This window comes from Condylura cristata, unplaced genomic scaffold (assembly GCF_000260355.1).
Source record: "Condylura cristata isolate star-nosed mole 26May11 unplaced genomic scaffold, ConCri1.0 scaffold00012, whole genome shotgun sequence".
NCBI classification, from domain to species: domain Eukaryota; kingdom Metazoa; phylum Chordata; class Mammalia; order Eulipotyphla; family Talpidae; genus Condylura; species Condylura cristata.
Window position 1 is genome coordinate 48,046,024 of NW_004567113.1, and position 6,000 is coordinate 48,052,023.

Genomic DNA, 6,000 nt, shown 5'->3' on the forward strand with positions numbered 1-6,000 from the left:
GTATGCCCACCTCACATCTCACATTTAACATTTTGCAGGTGAGATTTGCTCTCCAGCTAGAATTATTCTTTTTCACATGAACAGAAGATTGGTTGAGTGATAGTTCTTAATTCAAGAAGGAACAGCATAACTGACTGAAAAGCTATTCAGAAGCAAAAGTACTCTCCTAAAAATATTTTTGCATTCTATAGTATGTTACTCATTTCATATTCACCTTTGACTATTGAAATTCCGTTTGATGCAGCAAATGCATGTACTTTGTCACAAAAGAGAAGACATGCTTGAAAAGTTTAGCAATTCATGAAAATCTATTTTTAATTTCATATTTCTGCTTTAGGGAAGCAGTTCTGTACCGGATGTTAGATTGGAATTCTCCCCGCCATAGTGCCAATCTGATTGGGGCACCAAGTAGAGTGGAAAGAAATTTCATGAAAGAAGTGGAAAGGAATCAGTTCCCCTCTCTACATCTGTCTGGCAGAAGGATCAGCTAGACCTTAGTGAATGAGACTGGGAAGAAAACTTCAGAGCTGGGATATTCTGACTCTTCACTTTGATCCTTGAAGGAGGGATTTTTATAAGGAAAACTAGAGGCTGCCGTATGTTGTTTGAAACTAGGGTTCAACTTGCCCAAACCCCAAGAAATGTGACAGGATGTGATGATTCCTCCATATATGTCTACCCCCTAATCACTGGAATCAGTGATTATGTTTTGCACATGGCAAACAGAACTTGCAGGAACAAGGACTCTGAGATTCCAGGTAATGCTTTGGGACCAGATTCTTTGGTATACAGGTGAGCCCAATGGGGTCCTAAGAATCCTTTGAAAAGATGGCAGGAGAGTAGGGGGTGGGAGATGTGGTAGTGGACGCAGAGGGCAGGTTGAGAAAGCCAAGAAATGCAGGTGGCCATCAGAGGAACGAAAAGGCAAGAAATGAACTCTTTTTAGAGAGCTGTTAGAGTAACGCTGCCTTATTAGCACCATGACTTTGGGTTAGTAAAGCTGAAGTTGGGTATCTGACCTCCAGACGTGCAAAATGCCAAATTTATGATAGTTGGTTACTCTGGTTACAGGAAACCATTGACACAGTTTATGCTTTGGTGATGTTCTGGAGTGTGCTACCTAGAGGTGGATTGATGAGCCAAGTGTGGGGAGAAAGTTGTCTTTAGTAATCAAATATAGGCATGACAGGAGAAAGCTGGCATAGGGTTTTCATGAACCTTACCCACTAGTGCTCTCTGTTGGAGGAGGGAGGTCTCAGCAGGAAGAATTTGGAGCTAAGCCTGTAGCTTCCTGTCATATACCCCCTTCCCCAGAGTGTCAGTTCTGATACAGAGTTAAGTTGGAAGTATAGTTTCACCAACCAGGAAGACAGTAGGTTTGCTTGGCATTAAAGTAAATCCACAGCTTATGACCTATTTTTTTTTTTTCTTCCCAGTAGAGGTAATGTTAGGTTACATCTTCATTTTGCATTAGAAGTGTAGGCTATCCCCCGCTGCAGGTGTTGCTAAGACACTGCACCCAATGTGATACTTTACCCAGAGTTTTAATGTGTAAAACGTTCCAATATTGTTTTTAAAGGGAGTATTTTTGTCTCCTTGAATAAAATATAGACACAGGAAAAGATAAACTATAGTTCTTTAAAGTCCTGAACATGTTAAAACTTAGAAGTGTTAGTATGAATTCTCTGTTAAAGAGTTATTTCATCCCAAAATTTGTGTGTATTGTACACATTGGGTGTATGATCACACTCAATGTGATTATATTTGGAAATGGAGATTATGGGAGATGATTAAGGATAAGTGAAGTCATAAGGATGAAGTCGTAGCCCCTCAAAATTGGTGGCCTCAAGAAGAGAAAGAGTGATCTTTCCACAATTCACAAGTGAACAGTGAAAAGAGCCGTCTGCACAGCAGGAAGAGAGTTGCACCTGAAATCAGCCGTGTTGGCACCATGATCGTGGACTCAGAGCCTCCAGAATGGGGAGAAAATAATTATCTGCTGTTGTAGCCATGGGGTCTGCTTCGTTATGGGGCCGTGAGCCAGTGAGCACATCTCCTGGCTAACCCCATATTCAAAAGGTCCAGCATCCTACGGCTCCTCCCCTCTGTTCCTTTCCTTCCCTCTCCTACCACTAATCCTTTTATAAAGGGTTTTTTTTTTTTTAAATTTTATTAAATGTAGACATCACATGCTTTTCACTTCTGAGTATATACGTACATATCTAATCAAGGGAACATACATCATTGCAGTTCATTTGGAAAGCATCCTGGACATGTGATTTGCTGTCATGTCTGAAATGAAAGAATTAACATGACTCCACTATATCTGTGACAAACCACCCCCAAACTTAGTGGCTTAACAGCAGAATTATGTCTCCAAGTTCTGTGGGTTGGATGAACATTTCTTTTGATTCACAAGCGCTTGACTCATCTCTGTGGTCAGCTGGTATCTTGCTGTTGTTGGATGGTGCAAGAAGTCCTCTTCTGGTATGATCTGTGCCCCTACCATTAGGTTGCCTCTGGATTCTTCACACGCAGAGTTCTAAAGAACATCAAGAGAAAGTAAACTCCAAGGCACACGCTCTTTTCAAGCCTTTGATTCTGGCACATTGGCTAATGCCCTGTCTACTAAACTAGGTCATGTGGCCAAGCCCAAAATCAAGGGACTTTCATTTGATGGGAAGAGCTCCAGAGTCAGATTTCAAAGGAGTGCGGTCTCAGGGTGGGGTAAAGTTTGTGGTCAGTTTCACCACCTCTATGGGTCACCAGCGGCTTCTGAGCTATGTTTAGTGGAGGCTTTGTTGTGAATAGTACTTGAGAAAGCCGGATAATATATTAACTGTTGAGAGTTGGCAATGGAACAAGTCAACACAGACTAAGCGCCAAAGATAGAAATAACTGTTTATTGGTAATATGTAGTAAAGATTGTTCTATATTGATGATTCCTGCAAGCTTGCATGTTTACTTAACGTTTATAGTAACTTGAGGATTCTTTTAGGATTTTCTATATACACAAGAATGCTGCTTATAGGTAAACAGTGCTATTTGCTATTCTTTCTGATTTTTTTTGCTCATGTCCAAATTTAGAGGTAAAGAGTTATTTTTCTCCACTGCATGTGAGGTAGCATAGAGCTTCTGTAGATGCCCTTTATGGAGCCAAAACTTTTCTCTTGTATTCTTAAGGTAGAAACTTTGTCCACCGGTACTAGGCCTTCTTGCCTAGTCTAAGTACTTAAATATTTAAAGTTTAATTTTCTTCTAGGTTATTCTTTAGCTCACTTCCCTCCCCACTCAATCGTTTAAAATATTTTCTAGTTTTCTTCATCATGTCTTCTTTGACCCACATATTGTTTATAAGTGTGTTGGGAGACTTTCCAGATATTTATATTGTTGTTTGTACTTTAATTCCTAATCCTTTCTCATCAGGCATTTTATTTTGTATGTTTTCAGCCCTTTCCTATTTGAGACAGTTTATGCCTAATGTATGGTCTCCTTTTGGGGTATTGTATGACCATGTATGTATAAGAATGCACTTCATTCTTGTTGGGTGGAGTGTCTAGAAGTTCGGTTAGATAGGCTGATGATGTTTAAAATATCTATTATTTTGTATTGATTTCTCTATCATTTAGTGAAAGGTGGACTTTGATGTCTCCAAGTATAATTTTAAATCTCAACTTTTATTCATTTTTCATTTATTTGAATGAGACATCCAATGGACTGTTATGTCACTGAAAAATTAATAAATCTTTTATTTAAATTTAATATGTCTTTCTGAGTCCTTTTAAGAGGTTTTCTTTTTTGCTCTCACTGTTTTTCAGCAAATTTATTATGTATTTGTTGTGGTTTTCTGTGTGTATATTTTTAGGATCTCTGTATTTCCTTTCATCAAATTTATAAAATCTTCAACCTCATTTCTTTAAATTTAAAAAAGAAAAAAAAAACTTTTCTCTTTCCCACACTTAAATTAGCTTGAGTTGCCTAAAAAAAAAATCACTGAAATTCTCTTTGTTTTTTACCTGTTCTGTTCTTTAATTTGGATAGTTCCTATTACAGTAGTGTCAGGTTCACTCACTTTTTCTCTGAAGTGTCTAGTCGTAGGGTGATTAAGCAAAATGCGTTACATACACTGTGTTCATCCGTAGGACTTAATTTAACTCTTCTTCATGTTTGTCATTATGCATTTTCCTTTAAAATAAAATGTTGTCATATTTACAGTAGCTTCCAGTACAGGACTTAAGTCATCCTAACATTCCTCATACTGCATCCCCCTAGTTCGTTGGTTACATTTTCCAACTTCCCGATTTAACAGTTTTAAGTGAGTGCTGTGCATTGCGATCCTTATACTGTTAGATTTTCTTAAGGGCTTTATTGCTATTGGGCGTCTCACCCCCCTTCCCGCCCCCACCAAGGCAGTTCAGTTTTAGAATTGTTCTGTTCTTCAAAGTCAGCGGCTGCCTTTTTAGCTTCAGCTTTCAGGCGAGTTTACTCCCACACTCGGCACCCGGGCATCTCAGGTCTCTGTTCTCAGTGGGTCATGCCCTCCGCGGGCAGCCCAGGCCCTGTGCTTTGGCTGGTTAAAACCCAAATGTCTCTCAGTCCTCTGTGAGCGCTCCCGGCTTTCAACTCTTCTTTCCTGCCTTGGAAATTCCGCCTGGTACACGCCCGCGGCGAGCTCGTCCACACGTGGAGGCCAAGGCAACACCAAGCCGGCTGGATGCGTCAGGAGAGACAGCGAGCCACTTTTGCATTTAGCAGTGGGTTCCGTACAGCGGAAAGAGGCGAGAGACCAGCTCCTGTCCTGATTGCACACACCGCAAAGGACGGCTAAGGAAAAGGCCGACGCACAATACAAGTTGTGGGACTTTGTCGCCAGGAGCCCAGTCCTGCAACTTCCACATCTCCTTTTGGGGGGAAATGGTGGCGCAGAAAGGGCTGTGCTTCTGGGGACAGTTAAGGGACACTCTTCTTACTCTCTGGGGGAGGAGGAGAGTGAGTGGGAGGTGGCGTCTGCAGCTCCTCTGGTTCAAGATGGTGTCACCCAGGACTCACATTAAGTCATGGGTCCGGCTTTTATGGTATCTATCCCTGCAAAATTACCAAGGCAGAACTATCCAGATCAGTATGCCTGGGCGAACCTAGAGAAAGAACTTAAATGGGCTTATGGGGCTCAATGAATGGCAGGACTTTCTCCAAAGTTGTCTTAGCTTCAAGATTTTTTTTTAACTAAGTATGATGTATGCCTGTCTGACCTGAGCGGGCCTTTTGGGATGATGTTGACATAAAGATTCTAATATTCTGTAGTTAGTTGGACTAGAGAGTCTTTAAAAGTCTTACTCAAGTCTTCTCTCTTAAGTCTGTTTTTTGGTACTCGTTGAATGATTTTACAGGTCTGTTTTTTTTTTTTTTTAAAGATTTTATTTATTTATTGATACAGAACTGGGGTACAGGCCAGAGATGCGGAGGGTCAGAGGATTAACCAGAGACAGAGCGGGGAGCAGAACAGGCAGATCGATGAAATACACTGCTGCGGGGAGCAGCGGGCGGGCCAGGAGAGGTCTGCCACGCCATGGGGTCGCCTCCGGGGCAGGCGGGGATCGAACTCATGCGGAAGTGGCTCCAGTCTCTCAGTGCAGTGCTTTAACCCGCTGTGCCACCAGGGAGGGGCCAGTCTGTCTTTTTTTAAAGATTTTATTTATGCATAAAGAACTGGGGTGCAGGCCAGAGGTGCAGAGGTGGTGAGAGGATTCACCAGAGACAGTGGGGAGCAGAATAGCCAAATCAGTGAAGTATACTGCTGCGGAAGCAGCGGGCAGTTCAGGAGAGGTCTGCTGCTCCTTGTGGGTCAGCTCCAGGGTGGGGGTCGAACTGGCACTGACGTGGCTGCCGCTAGCTTTCAGTGCTGCACTTTAACCTGCTGCGCCACCAGGCAGGGCCCACAGCTGTTTATACAGATGAATCTCACAGTGGTGCAAGGAATCTCTACAAGATACTCAGTTGTCC